Source organism: Bufo gargarizans, chromosome 8, assembly GCF_014858855.1.
Source record: "Bufo gargarizans isolate SCDJY-AF-19 chromosome 8, ASM1485885v1, whole genome shotgun sequence".
NCBI classification, from domain to species: Eukaryota; Metazoa; Chordata; class Amphibia; order Anura; family Bufonidae; genus Bufo; species Bufo gargarizans.
Window position 1 is genome coordinate 67,160,725 of NC_058087.1, and position 25,535 is coordinate 67,186,259.

At 44.2% G+C, this 25,535-nt stretch overlaps 1 protein-coding gene across 5 annotated transcripts in view; it reads right to left on the reverse strand.

Moving 5' to 3' along the window:
• Nucleotides 1-25,535, reverse strand: part of LOC122945322 (microtubule-associated protein 2-like) — a 222,426-nt gene that overhangs the window by 167,037 nt on the left and 29,854 nt on the right. For 3 of the 5 annotated variants that reach the window (XR_006391112.1, XM_044304378.1, XM_044304383.1), the window contains exon 2: nt 9,308-9,353. The gene's annotated coding sequence lies outside the window, so the exon portion shown is untranslated. Of the gene's footprint in view, nt 1-8,580; nt 8,621-9,307; nt 9,354-25,535 lie in introns of all 5 variants that reach the window. The other 2 variants (XR_006391113.1, XM_044304384.1) reach the window with 1 other exon arrangement.

Sequence of the window (25,535 nt, forward strand, 5' to 3'; positions counted from 1 at the left end):
AATAATATAATAAATATACACCTGTATAAAAGGGAAGGTGTATCTTATGTATACATATATATGTATACATATATACACATATACATACACACATAAAACATGACATCAAATCTATATCGTCAAAAAAATATATATATACCTATACACACATATACACATAGGGAAAATACATGGATGATAAAAAATGTATATAAAAATAGATTAATGAATAATAATCATAATAAATGAGATAAGTACCAAGACAAAAATCATAGCAGTAACATTTCTGTACTGATATCCGTCCCTACCATGGGGGTGATCTGTATGTCATATATATATAATTAGCACCAATGTAAGTCACTAGCATAAGAGTCCATATGGTCAGTGTATTTGATGTAGTTGCTGGTAAACCATAGTAGAAAAGCTGGGCTGATATTTCCATACATTTGAAAGAGAAAGCAGTATGAAATGTAAAAAATAGCTATGACAATTATAATGTAATATATCCACTGGCGAACAGGGGATCTTGTATCCACTGACAGGCAAAGGGTATTTATGTCCCTAAGGGGATCATAACCTATTGATGTGTATTGTATGTCTAGCGCCCTGTCCTGGTAGCTCAGACCAAAGATAATAATAGTGATTGTTACAGCCCCGCAGGGTATATTGAACGGAATGTATGTATATATTCTAATGGCGCTTAAATATGAATTACCTGAGCCGGAAGGCTGGAGGGATGTCACGGCTCGTCTGCAGAGGCACGTGTAGAACGCTGACCTCTTTGGTAACCGCGCTACAGAAGAAGAAGGGGAATGAGTGGGAGGGCTTGCCGAGGTCCATGGGAGGGGCGTCCGTGGGAAGGCGTGGTCAGGGAGAACGCACGGTGGCCTGAAGGGGCAGTAAATGGGAGGGTATGTTTGAATGGGTAGGCGGTGATCCGTACGGGGGCGTGGCTGTTGGGAGCACATAGAGAGCAGAGTAGGGACAGCTAAGTGAGTTGAAAGCAGAATTGCATCGCAAAGTGGAGAGGCAGGGCTAAGGCCGGCATGTAGGGGATGAATTAGGAATGAAAGAGATGTATATATATATATATATATATATAAAAAAGAAGTGACCCATAATAGTGGAATTTAAATGGGTGTGAGTAATGATGGGGCAAAATTAATATAAAATGATTGAACCAGGGGAATGAATTATCCCCAGGAATAAGGCATTGGGATGTAACTGAAGAGCTTATTTTATTTTTTACTTAGCGGAGGGGTGGTCAGAAGCACTTGCTTTCCAAGGACTCATTGAGTCCATAGGGTTCGAGGGTTTGCAATTTGAATATCCAAAACATCTCTCTCTTCTGTAGAGTCCTAAATCTATCCGAAGTCGTTTCTATAATGGTTTCAATGGGTGTGATTATTAATCCGGATGGATCTTTATTGTGGGAGGTCAGGAAATGACGGGACACACTATGTTTGAGGTAACCCCGTGAGATGTTCCAGCGGTGTTTATTTAGTCTTTCTCTTAGTGACTGGATGGTGCGGCCTACGTACTGTAGCCCACACTCACACTCCATCACATATATATATCACAAATTATGCAAATGTTGTAGCAGTATTACAAATCGTAGACAGTCATTTAAGAGTAATGTGACGGGGGAGGAATATGCAATTAAAAGCCTTCTGAATTGCTCCTCTTCCTATGTTATATATGTGATGGAGTGTGAGTGTGGGCTACAGTACATACAGAATACACGAAGTTCGACAGACTCATCACAGGTCGACTACTCCAATTAGAGCGAGAAATCATACATAAAAAAACTGGCAAACTCTGTAGGGACAGATCAGATTTTTTGAACGGCAACATCCAGTTCTGGTCCAAAAATAGAATCCCCCCCAAAAATACGCAAAACACTAATAACAATAAGAATACAAATGCTAGTGCGAGTAGGATCCCAATCAATGTAGTGAACCAATCACAAGTGCCTGTATCTAGGGGCCGTAATATTCATACACCTCTTCTCAAACCATCCACCCGAAATACTCAAACATACACCAGATATCGCAGTAGACCAGCGAATCATCAACCTGACAAGTCCACGAACACTAGGGCTTTGTCTGCTTATACCCATCATTGTTCAAATAAAACACAGACCCCTCAACGGTCTCGCACGGGTCTTGACGTACGTCCAATTACACACAGACACCCACAGACGTCTTTACCCACTGCCGTAAAGCTAGGCACATCACCCAAGACCACCCAGCCTACCTCCTCCTTGCCCATGTCTGACCTACCAGTATGGTTCACCCCACCATCCATTCCACCACCATCGACATTTCGTCCCCCCCCCCAAGTCCTCCTTTGGACCCCTCGCAAGGTTGTCCTCTCAATTTACCTCCTACCTCTTTTCCATCATTGCCTACAACACTGGATCTTACTGAGATTGAACCTTCTGTATTGGAGGACTCTCTAATTACCGTACATAATACAGTGGCGTAGGGATCGCCATAGCAACCATAGCAGTGGCTATGGGGCCCTACGCCACTGGGGGCCCGCCCGTCCAGACCGCATCATTTTTTTTTTTTTATAATCACAGCACTTACAGGCAGCCAGGGCTGACCGCCCGCCCAGTGTAGTGGGCGAGGCGCGGGCGGTCCAACATGAGGTAGGCCGGCGGATGCGGTGGAGGGGGCCGGAACGGGGGCGTAGCGGAGGCGGAGCCAGGCTGGCACCAGCGCCGCCCGCAGTGCAGGAAAAGAATGAATTTCCCCGCCCCCTCCACCGCCTGAGTCCGCCTCCTGAGTCCTCCCACCCAGTCCCTCTAGTTAGTAGGAGGCGGACTCAGGCGGTGGATGGGGCGGGGCCGGGGCAGGGGAAGGCCCGGGCCGGGGGGGGGGGGAATGTGATTGTTACCTGTCCTGCTGTGTGGAGGAGGGACTGGGAGTGGGACTAGGAAGACTGGTCCCGGACTCCCGCCTAAAACCTACTACTGCTGTCACTCACTGGATGGCACAGAGGGGTGATGGCACCTACTTCTCCAGGCTGCCTGTGAGGACCAGACATCAGCTGTCTACAGGAAAGGTAAGTGTCTGTCTGTAGAAATAGTGTCTGTCTGTCTGTAGAAATAGGTGTATAACTACTTGAAAGTTCATGTGTATGTAATGTGTGTGTGTGTGTATATATATATATATACACAGTATATATGTCCATATATGTGGTGAGTGCGTATGTGAGTCTGTCCATGTATGTAGTGAGTGCCTGTATGAGTGCGTCCATGTATGTAGTGAGTGCCTGTATTAGAGCGTCCATGTATGTGGTGAGTGTATGAGTGCCTCCATGTATATGGTGAGTGCCTGTATGAGTGAGTGCCTGTATGAGTGCGTCCATGTATGTAGTGAGTGCCTGTATGAGTGCGTCCATGTATGTAGTGAGTGCCTGTATTAGAGCGTCCATGTATGTGGTGAGTGTATGAGTGCCTCCATGTATATGGTGAGTGCCTGTATACGTGCGTCCATGTATGTGGTGAGTGCCTGTATGAGTGCGTCCATGTATGTAGTGAGTGCGTCCATGTATGTAGTGAGTGCGTCCATGTATGTAGTGAGTGCGTCCATGTATGTAGTGAGTGCCTGTATTAGAGCGTCCATGTATGTGGTGAGTGTATGAGTGACTCCATGTATATGGTGAGTGCCTGTATACGTGCGTCCATGTATGTGGTGAGTGCCTGTATGAGTGCGTCCATGTATGTAGTGAGTGCGTCCATGTATGTAGTGAGTGCGTCCATGTATGTAGTGAGTGCCTGTATTAGAGCGTCCATGTATGTGGTGAGTGTATGAGTGCCTCCATGTATATGGTGAGTGCCTGTATACGTGCGTCCATGTATGTGGTGAATGCGTGTATGAGTGCGTCCATGTATATGGTGAGTGCCTGTATACGTGCGTCCATGTATGTGGTGAGTGCCTGTATGAGTGCGTCCATGTATGTGGTGAATGCGTGTATGAGTGCGTCCATGTATGTGGTGAATGCGTGTATGAGTGCGTCCATGTATGTGGTGAATGCGTGTATAAGTGCGTCCATGTATGTGGCGAGTGTGTGTATGAGTGCGTCCATGTATGTGGTGAGTACGTGTATGAGTGCGTCCATGTATGTGGCGAGTGTGTGTATGAGTGCGTCCATTAAGTTTGGGAGGGGCCCAGTACAAAAATTTGCTATGGGGCCCAGTCAGTTCTAGCTACGCCCCTGATACAAGCACTTCAGATGACACACAGATTTCTCCAAATCACGCTGTGAATCGATCAATTTCTTTTTTAGCGCTACCCGGGGCCCTGACCCCGGAAGCAACATATGTTCTCAAACGACCAGCAGGTGGGGCAAAGATGATCTTGGATTTCTTCAAGCCAAAGACCAATCTCTTCCAAAAGGGTCTAAAAAGAAAAAACACCGGAGAGGACGAAGAGGAGGAATACGAACCCGTGGAATCAGAAAAAACAACCAAGGAGGAAGAAACGAAGCAGAACCCCCACAGCCCAAAGAGGAACAAAACCTCACTACAGTAAAGATATTTAATTTATCTAGGTTTGACCTCTCTGCAGCACAGATGTCAGTCCTCCAGAGGGGCTTATCATTCTGTCCGACAGAAAAGTACAATGAATTTGACCTTTTTGTGGACCTGAATGCATTCATCAGGAAGGTCACACTTCAAAGGCACTTTGCCATTAAATCCAAATTACCTGTGATAAACAAAGATAAGGAAACTACGGCAAGTAAAGATGAAGAAAAAGAAGAAACCAACACTCCCCATACTGACCTGAAACCAAAATCGACATTTAATCCTACATACCATAGAGGAAATCACATCAATACCTTTTACTCTTTGGTTTCCAAAGAAGCAAGAGAAATTAATAAAGCCATTAAGGTCAAGAACAACCTATCGAAAGGAGAAAAAGACGCACTAATAGAATTAAACAAAAATGACCTTCTTGTCATTAGGAGCGCGGATAAGGGAGGTGGAATAATTTTACAAGGAGGATTACATAATGGAAGCCAACAGGATACTGGATGACGCCCTATATTACGAACGACTTACATTTAATCCATTTGTAGAGGACCAAAAGACACTGAACATTATGCTGAAAAAAGCCGAAGAGAGCAAAGTTATTACTAAGAAAGAAAGGGAGTACATAGTGGTTGAACATCCAAATATGGCATTATTTTATCACCTGCCAAAAATCCACAAAAACCCTTTGAATCCACCAGGTAGACCGATTATTTCGGGAATTAACTCTCTTACCAGTAATCTTTCTCATTATGTCGATATATTCCTTCAAAGCCATGTCAGAAACCTTCGATCCTATCTGAGAGACTCTACGCAACTAATTAGTCTACTAACAGATATTGAATGGAAACCCCACTTCTGTTGGCTGACATTGGATGTTGCAGCCCTTTACTCCAACATCCCACATACAGCGGGCATTGAAACCACAAAACGCTTTTTAGAAATAGATGACCATCTTTCCGGCAAACATAGGGATTTTATATTGGATGCAATTCACTTTATTTTAACACATAACGTTTTTACATTTGAGGACAAGCTCTACAGGCAACAAAACGGGACCGCAATGGGGACGCGTTTCGCGCCGAGCTTTGCCAATCTGTATATGGGCTGCTTTGAAGAAGAGTTTATTTATTTGAGTCATTATTGGAAGAAAAACATCATATTCTATAAGCGTTATATAGATGACCTTATAGTGATCTGGAATGGTCCTAAGGAAGAAGCGGAATCATTCGTCAGCTACCTAAATAAAAATACGTGGAATCTCTCGTTTACATCCAATCTAACCACCTCATCTATCGAATATCTAGACCTACTCCTCTATTCAGAGAATAAGACCATCAAGTCCAAGACACATTTCAAAACTGTTGACGGTAACAGTTACCTTGACTATAGGAGCGCCCACCACAAAAAGTGGAAAAATAACATACCGTACAGTCAATTTAAACGGATTAGGAGGAATTGTACTGATGATGGCGACTTCCTCACTCAGAGTGAGATACTACAATCTAGATTCATGAAGAAGAGATACCCGAAAAGAATTGTAGACCACGCGTTCATGCGAGCAAAAAACCAGAGCCAAGAAGAATGCCTGAACATAAAAAAGAAGAACGAGCTGGACGAAACATCAAAAACCATGGACTACAAGACCTCTTTTATTACAACTTTTAACCCCAACCATGAAGTTTTAAGAACCATTTTATCTAAGCACTGGCACATACTCAAATGTGATCCATATCTAAAAGAGGCGATACCGCAGAAACCGCACATTATCTTCAGGAAGGCTAAATCTCTGAAGAATTTACTTGCACCGAGTAAACTGAAGAAGAAGAGTCCTACTACAACTTTATCTGGTACAACGGGCCATTTGAAACTTACAGGTTCTTACAAATGCAATCACAAATTATGCAAATGTTGTAGCAGTATTACAAATCGTAGACAGTCATTTAAGAGTAATGTGACGGGGGAGGAATATGCAATTAAAAGCCTTCTGAATTGCTCCTCTTCCTATGTTATATATGTGATGGAGTGTGAGTGTGGGCTACAGTACGTAGGCCGCACCATCCAGTCACTAAGAGAAAGACTAAATAAACACCGCTGGAACATCTCACGGGGTTACCTCAAACATAGTGTGTCCCGTCATTTCCTGACCTCCCACAATAAAGATCCATCCGGATTAATAATCACACCCATTGAAACCATTATAGAAACGACTTCGGATAGATTTAGGACTCTACAGAAGAGAGAGATGTTTTGGATATTCAAATTGCAAACCCTCGAACCCTATGGACTCAATGAGTCCTTGGAAAGCAAGTGCTTCTGACCACCCCTCCGCTAAGTAAAAAATAAAATAAGCTCTTCAGTTACATCCCAATGCCTTATTCCTGGGGATAATTCATTCCCCTGGTTCAATCATTTTATATTAATTTTGCCCCATCATTACTCACACCCATTTAAATTCCACTATTATGGGTCACTTCTGTTTTTATATATATATATATATATATATATATATACATCTCTTTCATTCCTAATTCATCCCCTACATGCCAGCCTTAGCCCTGCCTCTCCACTTTGCGATGCAATTCTGCTTTCAACTCACTTAGCTGTCCCTACTCTGCTCTCTATGTGCTCCCAACAGCCACGCCCCCGTACGGATCACCGCCTACCCATTCAAACATACCCTCCCATTTACTGCCCCTTCAGGCCACCGTGCGTTCTCCCTGACCACGCCTTCCCACGGACGCCCCTCCCATGGACCTCGGCAAGCCCTCCCACTCATTCCCCTTCGTCTTCTGTAGCGCGGTTACCAAAGAGGTCAGCGTTCTACACGTGCCTCTGCAGACGAGCCGTGACATCCCTCCAGCCTTCCGGCTCAGGTAATTCATATTTAAGCGCCATTAGAATATATACATACATTCCGTTCAATATACCCTGCGGGGCTGTAACAATCACTATTATTATCTTTGGTCTGAGCTACCAGGACAGGGCGCTAGACATACAATACACATCAATAGGTTATGATCCCCTTAGGGACATAAATACTCTTTGCCTGTCAGTGGATACAAGATCCCCTGTTCGCCAGTGGATATATTACATTATAATTGTCATAGCTATTTTTTACATTTCATACTGCTTTCTCTTTCAAATGTATGGAAATATCAGCCCAGCTTTTCTACTATGGTTTACCAGCAACTACATCAAATACACTGACCATATGGACTCTTATGCTAGTGACTTACATTGGTGCTAATTATATATATATGACATACAGATCACCCCCATGGTAGGGACGGATATCAGTACAGAAATGTTACTGCTATGATTTTTGTCTTGGTACTTATCTCATTTATTATGATTATTATTCATTAATCTATTTTTATATACATTTTTTATCATCCATGTATTTTCCCTATGTGTATATGTGTGTATAGGTATATATATATATTTTTTGATGATATAGATTTGATGTCATGTTTTATGTGTGTATGTATATGTGTATATATGTATACATATATATGTATACATAAGATACACCTTCCCTTTTATACAGGTGTATATTTATTATATTATTTTATTTTATCAGTGTATGTCTCGGCAATTAGATTCATGCGTATTTTATTCATTTATCTATTTATCTATTTATCTTCATAATCTATTTGTCTGTTATATAGGGGAGCACAAATCTAGTGTTTTCCCAACACATGTTTTCTCCGTTTTTTACCGAATTTTATTTTAGACTTGATAAAGGGGACCCTAGCACCTAGAAACGCGTTTTACGAATAAATGGAATACTGCTGAAATCAAAAACATTGTCTTCGACCGGTTGTTTCGTGCGCCCTCTGTGGTCCACACGCTCTACCTAAGGTCTAGCGTACTCTTCTTCATACCGTTACCCAAGTGGCAGGGTGGCTCCTGCCCAAGGCGATCGGACGAATCTAGGCTGCACCAACCGTCATTTATCTACACTCAATCTCCATTGCAGTTGCATCCAATTGATGCAACCACAATAGGTGAGCAAACCATTTCTTTCACTAGAAATCTGATTTGCTGAACTTACTTACCCTATGAGCGCCTTCTCTATCCTCTTGGCCGTTATCTGCTCTATTGGGTGGAAAAAGAAGGGAACTGGGTTTCAGCGTTTAATGTGTTTTTATGGAGATCGGGAGAGTTAGTCTCTGGGCAACATTTTGGAAAAAACAGCTGCACAGATAAGTCAATTCACAATTAATAACTATTTTTTTGTATGGTAAAGTCAATAATGTGGAATCGCTTTACTAACCTGTGGATGCATGCTATGCCTACCTGCCTTAATATATATTTTCATGCATAATTTTAAATGGTAAAAATTGATATCAACATGGGAACATGCCATCACTCAGCTACTGTGTTCCTCAACAACAAACAGTGACTTGTGTAGCTGAAAAGATAATAAATAGCCAGCTTTGGAGACTACTTAGGTCTCTTCATCAGACACGGTAGCATGTCTGATTAAGAGATCTTAGCAGTCTTGCCAACTTGCTATTTGTTATAATCTTTTTCATTTGGCCAATATAAGGTATATCGACCCCTGAGGACTGTCAATTTTTATCTAATCTATCTACTAGGTAACACGGTACACAGATTTGTATACTAATTGGATTTGGAACCTGGGTGCAGCAGAAATGGACACAGTGCTAAACATTTTATCTTCCTGATTTTTACTTAATGAAGGCATTGAATTGACCTAGCTTTTATTCATACTCCTCACTATATGTATTATAACAATAGAAACATTCTCGGTGAGCTTACCAGCGTTCAATCAGGCATCCAGCACTGAGACCAGCAGGAGAGTTATCTGAAACCAGAGAGTAAACAATTCATTCATTATTCACACATCAGATACACAGAACAAGTTCTCCTTTTGTATTTTTGGATGCGAGTGATACCTCTGGGACATAAAGGGTACAAAACCATAATGATGCAAATGAACAAATTCAACACAGTACTAATCTCAGTAAGCTCCAATTAAAAATGATTAGATGATTAAATGAAAACAATCCAAAGCCAAGTCTGAATAGATATTTTCTAATGAGATGTAGCCTGAAATATGACATAGACATTGGGGCATACTGACTAAAGCTGCATTTACACTGCGTTGATGAGCAGGCGATTGTCGGGATGGAAGTGTTCTTTCCCCGACAATTGCCTTCTCGTTAGTGGAGATGAAGAGCTATAGCAATGGCTACTGCTATCACTTGTCCTGACAACTGGGAAGTCTAAATGAAACACTTACACCAAATATATGTGGTTTATGCTGGCTGATAAATTTTGTGTTTGGCTTGACAGTTTTGTTTAACCTTATACCATCTATTGGCTGACTTATTTTGAGACACTGGCACACTATGGGGGCATCTACTGGGGCATTACTGGCACATCATGGGGGAAACTATGGGGGCATTACTGGCACATCATGGAGGATACTATGGGGTCCTTTACTGGGGGCATTACTGACACATCATGGGGGACACTATAGGGGCATCTACTGGGGGAATTACTGGCACATCATGGGGAACACTATGGGGTCATAGACTGGCACATCATGGAGGACACTATGGGGGCATTACTGGAAAATCATGGGGGACACTATGGGGGCATTACTGGCACATCATGGGAGATACTATGGGGGCATTACTGGCACATCATGGTGAACACTATGAGGGCATCTACTTGTGGCATTACTGGCACATCATGGGGACACTACTGGCACATGATGGGGGCACTATGGAGCATTACTGGCACATGATGGGGGACACTATGGGGGCATCTACTGGCACATCATGAGAGACACTATGGGGCATTACTGGCACATCACGGTGGCATCTACTGGTGGCATTACTGGCACATGATGGGGGACACTATGGGGGCATCTACTGGCACATGATGGGGGACACTATGGGAAATTACTGGCACATCACGGGGGCATATACTGGTGGCATTACTGGCACATCATGGGGGACACTATGGGGGCATCTACTGGCACATCATGGGAGACACTATGGGTGCATTACTGGCACATCATGGGGGCATCTACTGGCACATCATTGGGGCATCTACTGGCATATTATGGGGACACTATGGAGGCATCTTATACTGGCACATTATACTGGCACATCTTATACTGGCACTATGGTGTTGGAGGGGGAAAGAACACTATGGGGGCATATTATATAGGCACACTATGGGGCACTATGAAAGGGCATTTATACTGGTGCATTTTGGTGGACACAATGGGGGAATGTTATACTGGCACATTATGGGGGCACTATGGGGTTGGGGGGGGAGAACACTATGGGAGCATATTATATAGGCACATTATGAGGGCACTATGGGGAAGGGGAAGGAACACTATGGGGGAATTTTATACTGTTACATTATAGGGGATATTATGGGGAAGGGGAGAGGAGCACCATGTGGGCATTAACTGTGGGCATTATTTAAGAGTATTTTATACTTGCACACATTATGAGGGCACTATGTGGACATTAGCTTGGGGCACTAAGAGGGGGAATTTTTTTGCACCGACACACAGAAAATGAGCATTTTTGAACTAGTGCACATTATTAGGGTGCATTTTTTTGTACTGGCGCACATTATAAAGGACATTCTATGTACTGGTGCTCATTTTAAGCTGCCAGTTTGCCCCTCACAGTAATAGTGCTCTCCAAAGTCCCACCAATAGTAATACTTCTCTGCACTTAGCATTAATAGTGTCCCTACAGTGCCCCAACAATAATGTCCCCACTGTGTCCATTAAGTAATAATGCTCCCATAGTGCCCATAGCAAACATGTTCCCCATAGTTCCCCAGTAGTAATTGGGGGACAAAATGTTTACACTATTAGTGTCAGGGGCACTATTTGCTGGGAGCAGTTATTTTAGGGCAGTATGTGCCAATAATTATTGAAGGGGAACTATCTGTGTGGCAAGGATATTATCAGGGGGATTATCTGTTTCTGCAGCATAGTATTGGGGAGCACAGCAGGCAAAGTATTGGGGGCACTATCTGTGTGGTAATATTGTTATCAGGGGGATTATCTGTTTCTGTAGTATAGTATTGGGAGCTCAGCAGGCACAGCATTGGAGATGGCAGGATGAGTTGTTCAGAAGGTAGGAGGATGATAGAAAAGTAAGAACCTAAGATTTCTTTTTGTCAAACTGTAGAGACGAGAGATGGGTGAAAAATCATCATGGTGGTCTTGTCTGAAAGGAGAAGATGATAAAAGAGAACATCTACATCAAAGGAGACATCACTGGATGTAAGAGGTATGTGGCTCTGTATTATGGATAGCGCTGAATATAGTGTGTATGCAAATATGTTTTTAGTGCTAGGTACAAAATGTGCATAAAATGTATATGGAGTAGGTAAATCTACTGCAAGTGTAGCCTATGTGTAATTTATATACTTTATCTATCATATTTGGTTGTATATTGTATATGTGATTATGTGAGTGTAGTGTCTATATAGTCTATGTATGCATACCTCCAAACCATTCCAAATCTGGCATAACTACTGCCAGCACAATGGAGACTAGGCAGGGTAGGACATGTACAGATAGACATTGGGTGGAGTTACTGGTGTGGGTCGGCGCTTTAAAAAACCTGTTACGGAGCCCTTTGCACGCCGCTGATAATTTGGCTCCTTAGACATTTTAAAAGTTTGGTGTAGTGTATATATGATGTATTTAAGTATTTGTGCCATATACATGGTGTATATATATGTAAACATGTGTCGTGTTGTGTAGGGAACCTGTTGCTAAATATTTGAATCCCACCCTTGAATATACATATGAAAAATGTTTTCAACTGTTCCATAACCTGAAAATGGCTTGCAGACATCTGTATGCTTCGTACAATTGAACTGAATTTCTGCAAGTAATCTTTCATGTGTGAACAAACACTTAAAGTTCTGATGTTTATCTGCACAAGATCTTAAAGGGAACCTGTCACCTCCAAAAACCATCCCAAGCTGCCAGCAGTACCTGAGAGTAGTCAGCAGCGGTGGCTGGTGCCCACTGTAACTCTACTCTGCTCACCAGCCTCTCCATACCTGTTGGTCCTTCCCTCCTCCTTTCTGGCGTGTCCTGCCACCAGAGTTGAGCCATCCACTTCTTGCACTCCACAGTCTGATTCCTGCCAGACACATGCCTGACCTCCGTGCGGACCCTTTGCTGCCTGTCCTGACATCAGACTATTTATTGGATTGGTCGTTCTCTGCATGCCCTGACTTCAACCTGACTTTGACTACAATTTTGCCTGACTTAACGGTACCCCACACCAGTGTCTATGTTAGCTGTGAATCATACAGAGACTATTCCAGAAGATAGCAGCCTGGTGGTTCCCTTGCAGCGAAGACCAGATCCCTGTACAGGGATTAAAGGGGACTGCCAGTATAACGCCCTTAGGAGTGTCCCAAAGTCAAATTTGTTGGTTGAGACAGTGGTTCGACACCAACTGCCATAACATCACCTCTGTATTTTGGAGGATAAAGAGGTGAATTAGATACTACAGATGATCTGATCTTTCAGTCACTCTTTTTGGCAAGACTGAATAGAGGGAATGGAAGCATATAGAACAGAAATTGGTTAGAAAATAAGATGCTTGGATGGCCTAGGTTATCCAGGCATCCACATATGTTTGAGTCTTAGGCCACAGACTAACCGCTGAAAAAAGCTTTGGCTTGAACCGAAACGTTGGACCATGAGTAACCCTAACTTCCGAGTGATATGAGTCCTGTGCTGACATCAAGCACTGTTACTGAGAGTGCAGGCCTTGGTTTTAAATTGCTTTGGATAATAAAAAATTTTAATAAAAAGGAAAAAGTGAAAAAAATAAAAAGATAATGCCCTTACCAAATTCACTAACAATGATGGGTCGCGCCTTTGTGTGAACCTGTCTGGTGCCAAGATGTCATGTTTTCTTCTTTGCCATAGACTTCTACTTATAATGTAGCTGTCTCTATGGTATTTAAATTGTTTATTATTTTTGGCGTTAGATTTGTTTTTTCTTATTGTATTTGCTACTGCAGGAGTTTATTATTTCTTGTCTATACCTGCCATGTCTGTTATTTAGTCTGAAAGCTGAAAACAATACCATGCATGCTATAGGCATTGGCGCTCATCTCGCCAACCACAGTGCAGCCGCGAGCTGCATGGATTTATGAAAAAAAGAGCAGAAATAGTGAGTGGGCCTTGAAAAAAATTACATTTTTTATCAGGAAAACAAACACATAATGAATGTAGAAATACAACGCTGAGGATCCTTGCTTGATAACACATACCATTCGTAGGTTACTGGAAATCTGCACAGTCATACTTATGTCCTTTAAATCAGATCAATTTTCTCTATTCACTCTGCCCCAGCTGGCCATGAGCTAGCTATACGCTCACAGGTAATTTGGCTGATATGACCGATATATATACTGTTCATACAAAAAAATCTGATCATCTGTGGTAATGAGGTGAATGTGACCAACCTATGAGACCCTATCTGGCATTTGGTAAGAAAATTAATTGAGCATGCTTAAAAAGGTTCTTAGTACAACTTTTTGAGCAATAGTGACACACGTGGCCAATGCAAAGCTGCTAAAGTCCCACAAAAAAGAGGGACGGAGAGTGGATTGTACAGTCATCTTCTTCCATAGTTCCATAGAGTTGAATGGAGTGGCAGTACACAAGTGCGACCATCACTCCATCATCTCCGGGGTCTTTATGACCCCATCATCGATTGGGGGCTTGGCGGTTGGACCGTCACTAGTTAAGTACTTATCACCTACAGTATCCTATGGCTATGTGATAAGTTATTATGGTGGTAAGCTCTTTAAGTTGGAGGAAACCCCATGTGGTTCCTTCCCACATGGCATTGGTCCCTGACTAATGACTAGTCACTTCTGGCTTAAAAACGCTAGCTTTGTGGCTCGCCATAGGAGCCCTTAGTTATGGCCAATTGCACTGGTTACAATATGACAATATTGCCAACATGAAATAACTCTTGGGGGGTACAAAGTGATCACAAGATTGGCTCTATTACTGCACTCTTCTCCGTCTCACTGGCTGTGTCTGACAGCTTGTCGCCAGACAAAGTAAACAAAGACCAGGCGGGTCCACCAAATCAGGAATTTTGTATGAATTATAGAAATAACAAGAAGCAGTCAGTGGCATAAGTGTGCCCATAAGATCCTCTCAAATGTTCCATTAATATGTCTTAGAAAGCAAATAACACAGTCCAATGTCTGCAAATTCCTTTTATATACTGTAGATCAAAACGATAAACAATATAACATCCAAGTCTACAGCAGAATTGCAACTCTAATATATATATATATATATATATGTACAAAAGTCCAAAAAGAGTTAGTGATTCAAATCCGCGCTGAATGGGTAACGGAGGTAGATTGGCTTGTGGTATGCTTCAGTCTACCTCCGTTTTCCATTCACGGCATGGACTGAGTTGTCTATCAGATTCCAGTCACTGATTTGGACCTTTGTTCAGCTGTATATATGTTGTGATTCGGCACTAAATTTGGATGGTATATTGTTCATAGTACATATATATATATATATATATATATATATATAGTGATTGAGTCAGAAGTCTCAGGACACCCTTTTATTTCAGAAACAAAAGGGAAAATGAAATATTCAAATACCACAGCAAATAATGGGTGAGGGGGCCTATGTATTAGGCTATGTCCGTAACATGGCCACCATCTTGGATCAAGAGCAAATTTTTCCAATAGGAAGAGAGTCATGTATCATACCAAGGAAGACGTGAAAATGCTCAGGAATCAATTGCTGCAATCAGATTTACAATATCTCTTATGGTTCAAAAGTTATCACCACAGAAAGTTCTAAACTTTTGTTGTCCGTTACAGGTAACTGAAGATGAAATCTGTGTTCAGCACCAGGGACAACATATTGAACATGTGAAATAGCTGTGCATCACAAGGAACGTTCCTGGTTGTTGTTGCAACTTTCTTTGTCGATAACTCTTGACCCACAAGAGATAAAAATCTGATTGCAGCAATCGATTTCTGGGAAAATTCTTGTCTTCTTTGATATGCTACATGACCCTCTTCCCTTTGGAAAAATTTGGCCTTGATCCAATATGGTGGCCATGTTCTGGACATAGCCTAAAAGATAGGCCCCCCTCACCCATTACTTGCTGGGGTATTCAGATAACTCATTTAGCCTTTTGTTTTTTTAAATAAAGGGGCTTTCTGAGACTTTTGACTCATTACAGAGTTCCGGTCCGGGCTTTGCCGACACCTGTCTTAAAAGCCAGCTGGACGGCAGCAAGGAGGAAAGGCCTGTGCCTGGATGAATGCTTGCGACTAGGGATGAGCGAACTCGAACTGTATAGTTCGGGTTCGTACCGAATTTTGGGGTGTCCGTGACACGGACCCGAACCCGGACATTTTCGTAAAAGTCCGGGTTCGGGTTCGGTGTTCGTCGCTTTCTTCGCGCTTTTGTGACGCTTTCTTGGCGCTTTTTGAAAGGCTGCAAAGCAGCCAATCAACAAGCGTCATACTACTTGCCCCAAGAGGCCATCACAGCCATGCCTACTATTGGCATGGCTGTGATTGGCCAGAGCACCATGTGACCCAGCCTCTATTTAAGCTGGAGTCACATAGCGCCGCCCGTCACTCTGCTCTGATTAGCGTAGGGAGAGGTTGCGGCTGCGACAGTAGGGCGAGATTAGGCAGATTAACTCCTCCAAAGGACTTGATTAACTGATCGATCTGCAGCTGTGGATCATTGAGCTGCTGATCCTCAATTGCTCACTGTTTTTAGGCTGCCCAGACCGTTTGTCAGTCACATTTTTCTGGGGTGATCGGCGGCCATTTTGTGTCTTGTGGTGCGCCAGCACAAGCTGCGACCAAGTGCATTTAACCCTCAATGGTGTGGTTGTTTTTTGGCTAAAGCCTACATCAGGGTGAAGCTGTCACACCAAGTGCATTTAACCAGCAATAGTCTGTTCATTTTTTGGCCATATACAAAATCAGGGGCAAGCTGCGCCTGTCACCAAGTGCATTTAACCCTCAATGGTGTGGTTGTTTTTTGGCTAAAGCCTACATCAGGGTGAAGCTGTCACACCAAGTGCATTTAACCAGCAATAGTCTGTTCATTTTTTGGCCATATACTAAATCAGGGGCAAGCTGCGCCTGTCACCAAGTGCATTTAACCCTCAATGGTGTGGTTGTTTTTTGGCTAAAGCCTACATCAGGGTGAAGCTGTCACACCAAGTGCATTTAACCAGCAATAGTCTGTTTATTTTTTGGCCATATCCCAGTCTAATTCTGTCACTAAATCCATACCGGTCACCCAGCGCCTAAATACTAGGCCTCAAATTTATATCCCGCTAAATCTGTCCTTAGTGCTGTAGCTGGGCGAGTTATTTAGTGTCCGTTCAAGCACATTTCTTGTTCTGGGTTGAAATACAATTCCCAATTTAGCAATTTCATAATTTAGTGGTTTCTGCTATATCAGAGCTATTTGAAATCTATCCCTAAAAGGGTATATAATATTCAAGGTGCACATTGGGTCATTCAGAATAACTTCACACACACCCGCTACTGTGTATTTCCAAGTCTAATTCTGGCACTAAACCCATACCTGTCACCCAGCGCCTAAATACTAGGCCTCAAATTTATATCCCGCTAAATCTGTCCTTAGTGCTGTAGCTGGGCGAGTTATTTAGTGTCCGTTCAAGCACATTTCTTGTTCTGGGTTGAAATACAATTCCCAATTTAGCAATTTCATAATTTAGTGGTTTCTGCTATATCAGAGCTATTTGAAATCTATCCCTAAAAGGGTATATAATATTCAAGGTGCACATTGGGTCATTCAGAATAACTTCACACACACCCGCTACTGTGTATTTCCAAGTCTAATTCTGGCACTAAACCCATACCTGTCACCCAGCGCCTAAATACTAGGCCTCAAATTTATATCCCGCTAAATCTGTCCTTAGTGCTGTAGCTGGGCGAGTTATTTAGTGTCCGTTCAAGCACATTTCTTGTTCTGGGTTGAAATACAATTCCCAATTTAGCAATTTCATAATTTAGTGGTTTCTGCTATATCAGAGCTATTTGAAATCTATCCCTAAAAGGGTATATAATATTCAAGGTGCACATTGGGTCATTCAGAATAACTTCACACACACCCGCTACTGTGTATTTCCAAGTCTAATTCTGGCACTAAACCCATACCTGTCACCCAGCGCCTAAATACTAGGCCTCAAATTTATATCCAGCTAAATCTGTCCCTAGTGCTGTAGCTGGGCGAGTTATTTAGTGTCCGTTCAAGCACATTTCTTGTTCTGGGTTGAAATACAATTCCCAATTTAGCAATTTCATAATTTAGTGGTTTCTGCTATATCAGAGCTATTTGAAATCTATCCCTAAAAGGGTATATAATATTCAAGGTGCACATAGGGTCATTCAGAATAACTTCACACACCCGCTACTGTGCATTTCCAAATCTAATTCTGTCACTAAACCCATACCTGTCACCCAGCGCCTAAATACTAGGCCTCAAATTTATATCCCGCTAAATCTCTCGTTACCGCTGTCCTGTTGTGGCTGGGAAAGTTATTTAGTGTCCGTCAAAGCACATTTTTTGTTCTGGGTTGAAATACAATTCCCAATTTAGCAATTTCATAATTTAGTCGTTTCTGCTATATCAGAGCTATTTGAAATCTATCCCTAAAAGGGTAGATCATATTGAAGGTGCACATAGGGTCATTCAGAATAACTTCACACACACGCTTCTGTGCATTTCCAAGTCTAATTCTGTCACTAAATCCATACCGGTCACCCAGCGCCTAAATACTAGGCCTCAAATTTATATCCCGCTGAATTTGAATACAATACATTGGGCCAAATAATATATTTGTTGTTGTGGTGAACCATAACAATGAGAAAAACATCTAGTAAGGGACGCGGACGTGGACATGGTCGTGGTGGTGTTAGTGGACCCTCTGGTGCTGGGAGAGGACGTGGCCGTTCTGCCACATCCACACGTCCTAGTGTACCAACTACCTCAGGTCCCAGTAGCCGCCAGAATTTACAGCGATATATGGTGGGGCCCAATGCCGTTCTAAGGATGGTAAGGCCTGAGCAGGTACAGGCATTAGTCAATTGGGTGGCCGACAGTGGATCCAGCACGTTCACATTATCTCCCACCCAGTCTTCTGCAGAAAGCGCACAGATGGCGCCTGAAAACCAACCCCATCAGTCTGTCACATCACCCCCATGCATACCAGGGAAACTGTCTCAGCCTCAAGTTATGCAGCAGTCTCTTATGCTGTTTGAAGACTCCGCTGGCAGGGTTTCCCAAGGGCATCCACCTAGCCCTTCCCCAGCGGTGAAAGACATAGAATGCACTGACGCACAACCACTTATGTTTCCTGATGATGAGGACATGGGAATACCACCTCAGCATGTCTCTGATGATGACGAAACACAGGTGCCAACTGCTGCGTCTTTCTGCAGTGTGCAGACTGAACAGGAGGTCAGGGATCAAGACTGGGTGGAAGACGATGCAGGGGACGATGAGGTCCTAGACCCCACATGGAATGAAGGTCGTGCCACTGACTTTCACAGTTCGGAGGAAGAGGCAGTGGTGAGACCGAGCCAACAGCGTAGCAAAAGAGGGAGCAGTGGGCAAAAGCAGAACACCCGCCGCCAAGAGACTCCGCCTGCTACTGACCGCCGCCATCTGGGACCGAGCACCCCAAAGGCAGCTTCAAGGAGTTCCCTGGCATGGCACTTCTTCAAACAATGTGCTGACGACAAGACCCGAGTGGTTTGCACGCTGTGCCATCAGAGCCTGAAGCGAGGCATTAACGTTCTGAACCTGAGCACAACCTGCATGACCAGGCACCTGCATGCAAAGCATGAACTGCAGTGGAGTAAACACCTTAAAACCAAGGAAGTCACTCAGGCTCCCCCTGCTACCTCTTCTGCTGCTGCCGCCTCGGCCTATTCTGCTGCTGCCGCCTCGGCCTCTTCCTCCGCCTCTGGAGGAACGTTGGCACCTGCCGCCCAGCAAACAGGGGATGTACCACCAACACCACCACCACCACCTCCGTCACCAAGCGTCTCAACCATGTCACACGCCAGCGTTCAGCTCTCCATCTCACAAACATTTGATAGAAAGCGTAAATTCCCACCTAGCCACCCTCGATCCCTGGCCCTGAATGCCAGCATTTCTAAACTACTGGCCTATGAAATGCTGTCATTTAGGCTGGTGGACACAGACAGCTTCAAACAGCTCATGTCGCTTGCTGTCCCACAGTATGTTGTTCCCAGCCGGCACTACTTCTCCAAGAGAGCCGTGCCTTCCCTGCACAACCAAGTATCCGATAAAATCAAGTGTGCACTGCGCAACGCCATCTGTGGCAAGGTCCACCTAACCACAGATACGTGGACCAGTAAGCACGGCCAGGGACGCTATATCTCCCTAACTGCACACTGGGTAAATGTAGTGGCAGCTGGGCCCCAGGCGGAGAGCTGTTTGGCGCACGTCCTTCCGCCGCCAAGGATCGCAGGGCAACATTCTTTGCCTCCTGTTGCCACCTCCTCCTTCTCGGCTTCCTCCTCCTCTTCTTCCACCTGCTCATCCAGTCAGCCACACACCTTCACCACCAACTTCAGCACAGCCCGGGGTAAACGTCAGCAGGCCATTCTGAAACTCATATGTTTGGGGGACAGGCCCCACACCGCACAGGAGTTGTGGCGGGGTATAGAACAACAGACCGACGAGTGGTTGCTGCCGGTGAGCCTCAAGCCCGGCCTGGTGGTGTGTGATAATGGGCGAAATCTCGTTGCAGCTCTGGGACTAGCCAATTTGACGCACATCCCTTGCTTGGCGCATGTGCTGAATTTGGTGGTGCAGAAGTTCATTCACAACTACCCCGACATGTCAGAGCTGCTGCATAAAGTGCGGGCCGTCTGTTCGCGCTTCCGGCGTTCACATCCTGCTGCTGCTCGCCTGTCTGCGCTACAGCGTAACTTCGGCCTTCCCGCTCACCGCCTCATATGCGACGTGCCCACCAGGTGGAACTCCACCTTGCACATGCTGGACAGACTGTGCGAGCAGCAGCAGGCCATAGTGGAGTTTCAGCTGCAGCACGCACGGGTCAGTCGCACTACAGAACAGCACCACTTCACCACCAATGACTGGGCCTCCATGCGAGACCTGTGTGCCCTGTTGCGCTGTTTCGAGTACTCCACCAACATGGCCAGTGGCGATGACACCGTTATCAGCGTTACAATACCACTTCTATGTCTCCTTGAGAAAACACTTAGGGCGATGATGGAAGAGGAGGTGGCCCAGGAGGAGGAGGAGGAGGAGGAGGAAGAGGGGTCATTTTTAGCACTTTCAGGCCAGTCTCTTCGAAGTGACTCAGAGGGAGGTTTTTGGCAACAGCAGAGGCCAGGTACAAATGTGGCCAGCCAGGGCCCACTACTGGAGGACGAGGAGGACGAGGATGAGGAGGAGGTGGAGGAGGATGAGGATGAAGCATGGTCACAGCGGGGTGGCACCCAACGCAGCTCGGGTCCATCACTGGTGCGTGGCTGGGGGGAAAGGCAGGACGATGACGATACGCCTCCCACAGAGGACAGCTTGTCCTTACCCCTGGGCAGCCTGGCACACATGAGCGACTACATGCTGCAGTGCCTGCGCAACGACAGCAGAGTTGCCCACATTTTAACCTGTGCGGACTACTGGGTTGCCACCCTGCTGGATCCACGCTACAAAGACAATGTGCCCACCTTACTTCCTGCACTGGAGCGTGATAGGAAGATGCGCGAGTACAAGCGCACGTTGGTAGACGCGCTACTGAGAGCATTCCCAAATGTCACAGGGGAACAAGTGGAAGCCCAAGGCCAAGGCAGAGGAGGAGCAAGAGGTCGCCAAGGCAGCTGTGTCACGGCCAGCTCCTCTGAGGGCAGGGTTAGCATGGCAGAGATGTGGAAAACTTTTGTCAACACGCCACAGCTAACTGCACCACCACCTGATACACAACGTGTTAGCAGGAGGCAACATTTCACTAACATGGTGGAACAGTACGTGTGCACACCCCTCCACGTACTGACTGATGGTTCGGCCCCATTCAACTTCTGGGTCTCTAAATTGTCCACGTGGCCAGAGCTAGCCTTTTATGCCTTGGAGGTGCTGGCCTGCCCGGCAGCCAGCGTTTTGTCTGAACGTGTATTCAGCACGGCAGGGGGCGTCATTACAGACAAACGCAGCCGCCTGTCTACAGCCAATGTGGACAAGCTGACGTTCATAAAAATGAACCAGGCATGGATCCCACAGGACTTGTCCGTCCCTTGTCCAGATTAGACATTAACTACCTCCCCATAACCATATATTATTGGACTCCAGGGCACTTCCTCATTCAATCCTATTTTTATTTTCATTTTACCATTATATTGCGAGGCTACCCAAAGTTGAATGAACCTCTCCTCTGCCTGTGTGCTAGGCCTAAATATATGCCAATGGACTGTTGCAGTGGTGGCTGACGTGAAGCCTGATTCTCTGCTATGACATGCAGACTGATTCTCTGCTGACATGAAGCCAGATTGTCTGTTACGGGACCTCTCTGCTCTGCCTGTGTGCTAGGCCTAAATATATGCCAATGGACTGTTGCAGTGGTGGGTGACGTGAAGCCTCATTCTCTGCTATGACATGCAGACTGATTCTCTGCTGACATGAAGACAGATTCTCTGTTACGGGACCTCCCTCCTCTGCCTGGGTGCTGGGCCTAAATATATGCCAATGGACTGTTGCAGTGGTGGCTGACATGAAGCCTGATTCTCTGCTATGACATGCAGACTAATTCTCTGCTGACATGAAGCCAGATTGTCTGTTACGGGACCTCTCTCCTCTGCCTGGGTGCTGGGCCTAAATTTATGACAATGGACTGTTGCAGTGGTGGCTGACGTGAAGCCTGATTCTCTGCTATGACATGCAGACTGATTCTCTGCTGACATGAAGCCAGATTGTCTGTTACGGGACCTCTCTGCTCTGCCTGTGTGCTAGGCCTAAATATATGCCAATGGACTGTTGCAGTGGTGGCTGACGTGAAGCCTCATTCTCTGCTATGACATGCAGACTGATTCTCTGCTGACATGAAGCCAGATTGTCTGTTACGGGACCTCTCTGCTCTGCCTGTGTGCTAGGCCTAAATATATGCCAATGGACTGTTGCAGTGGTGGGTGACGTGAAGCCTCATTCTCTGCTATGACATGCAGACTGATTCTCTGCTGACATGAAGCCAGATTGTCTGTTACGGGACCTCTCTCCTCTGCCTGTGTGTGTGCTGGGCCTAAATATATGCCAATGGACTGTTGCAGTGGTGGCTGACGTGAAGCCTGATTCTCTGCTATGACATGCAGACTGATTCTCTGCTGACATGAAGCCAGATTGTCTGTTACGGGACCTCTCTCCTCTGCCTGTGTGTGTGCTGGGCCTAAATATATGCCAATGGACTGTTGCAGTGGTGGCTGACGTGAAGCCTCATTCTCTGCTATGACATGCAGACTAATTCTCTGCTGACATGAAGACAGATTCTCTGTTACGGGACCTCTCTCCTCTGCCTGGGTGCCGGGGCCTAAATATCTGAGAATGGACTGTTCCAGTGGTGGGTGACGGGAAGCCAGATTCTCTGCTATGGAACCTCTCTCCAATTGATTTTGGTTAATTTTTATTTATTTAATTTTTATTTTAATTCATTTCCCTATCCACATTTGTTTGCAGGGGATTTACCTACATGTTGCTGCCTTTTGCAGCCCTCTAGCTCTTTCCTGGGCTGTTTTACAGCCTTTTTAGTGCCGAAAAGTTCGGGTCCCCATTGACTTCAATGGGGTTCGGGTTCGGGACGAAGTTCGGATCGGGTTCGGATCCCGAACCCGAACATTTCCGGGATGTTCGGCCGAACTTCTCGAACCCGAACATCCAGGTGTTCGCTCAACTCTACTTGCGACCTGTTTGGGGAAAAACAGGTCGACTAAATACTAGACTTTGCCAACAGGTCCACGCCAAAGTGTGAACACACGTCTGGACTTGGACTCTTTATGCAGAAACTGCAGCATGGTGTGAATGAACACCAGAACTTTCAACTAAGGTGAAGTTGGTTTCTGAGCTGTTAAACCTGCTTGTGTGAATAAACCACTGCAGTTTGATCAAAATCTGTTTTTGGTGCCTCTGTTCTGCGACCGCTCACCCTGCCTGCCAGAGCGATTCCCCACAATATATTATATATATATATTGAACATTGGAATGTGCCATTTGCTTTCTAAGAAGTATCAGGGCATTTAACAGGGGAGTATTTTCTCTTTTGTTATTCTATGCCAATTCTTTCTTCTTTTTACAGTATCAGAAAAGATCATTTGTTATCTAAAACTCTGCACATGGCAAGCAGATCCAGAAATGATCCCTACCTGACTTTCTGGCTAATTTACAAAGCTGTCAGGAATTATTTTTGAGAATGATCTTCCGCACTGGTGAACCTGGAAAATCTATCTCATAAGTCACCATTTATATTATGTTGCTTACAGGACCTGCACACTAGTTTATTTCCTATATTTATACCGGTATATATATATATATATATATATATATATATATATTCTTAATGAATTTCTAGAAAAACCTTTGACTTTTTAAAGTATTTTTCTGGAAGCTAAACTAGGTTTTAAAGTTGTCTGGAGGTCCTGAGAACAGAAGTGGCCTCCGCTGACCCCAAACCTCACTGGGAATTATAGGGCTTTTCAGAGAATTCCTGGTTTTATCTTCCCACTTGGTTTAAATTTAGACTACATGTCCCCATGCAGCTTCCTGCAACAGCTTGTAAAATCCCGTATTACTTGTAGAGAGCTTTTGCTTGACAAAAAGGTGGAAATTATTACTGGAACATATCAGCAATTGACTTTTTTTTTCCATAATCTTCATTCAGCCTCACTAATATTTTCGAGTTATTTTAATAATACTGCTTGTTTTAAAAAAAAATCTATATTTTAAGCCATGTGGCACTACTACTACAGATGTCCAGGAGGTGGTCTTTTAATGTTTATTGCCCTGTATGCTTTCCCGCCCCTGCTCTCTGCTCTAGCGGTCTTCCAACTGGAGTACTGTCAGCAGTCTTGAAGGCTCAAAACTACTGACAGACCTTATTTTAAAAGCTGCAATAGTGGCGCACCTTAGCAACACCCAGGCTTCTGGACCTCTACAGAATAACCACGGAACCATGGAACCCTACAAAGCTCTAAACTTGGTTCAGCAAAACCACGGCGGGGTCCGTATGTTATGATTGTAATATAAATGCTACAGTGCAGCCATATTACAACCTTGTAAAGTGGATATAGTCCATTCTTATCACAATTACAGATTTTACATTCCAACAGGTTAAAAGTCCAACTTATATTTATTTTCTTAAAAACATGTCAAAATATTATAAGTCAGTTTGATTAATTTCTCAGAAAATAAATACATAAACACAATACCTACCAGGCTGGGTGCTAACTAGACACAGCAGTTTTCTCGCCTATGTCCTCGATAACATAGTAGATAAGGCTTACACAGCAAACAACTTGCAGCTTTCAGACACTGACACTGAATAAGTTTCTCATTTCTGTATTTATTCCACCAAGTAATAAGGCCAGCAGCTACACCTGTATTACTTTGGGATAGGCTAGGGGAATGTGGGGTACTGGAGTGGGAAGGGAATGGCAAGTCTCACTATCCAACCTACCTGAATTCCATAAAAAAACAAGTCAATTAAACAATTTGCAAAAAAGTACCTGAGCAAACTACACTTTGTTTAAACAACCCAACTTTCCTGAAATCTTTTTATCAGAGAGAGAGAAAGAGAGAGAGTTTTCAACTTTAGCACTGTTTTAGACTATTTTTACAAGCTCATGCAGACAAAAAAAGGACTAGTAGTACATTGGTACAACTTTAGCACTGCAA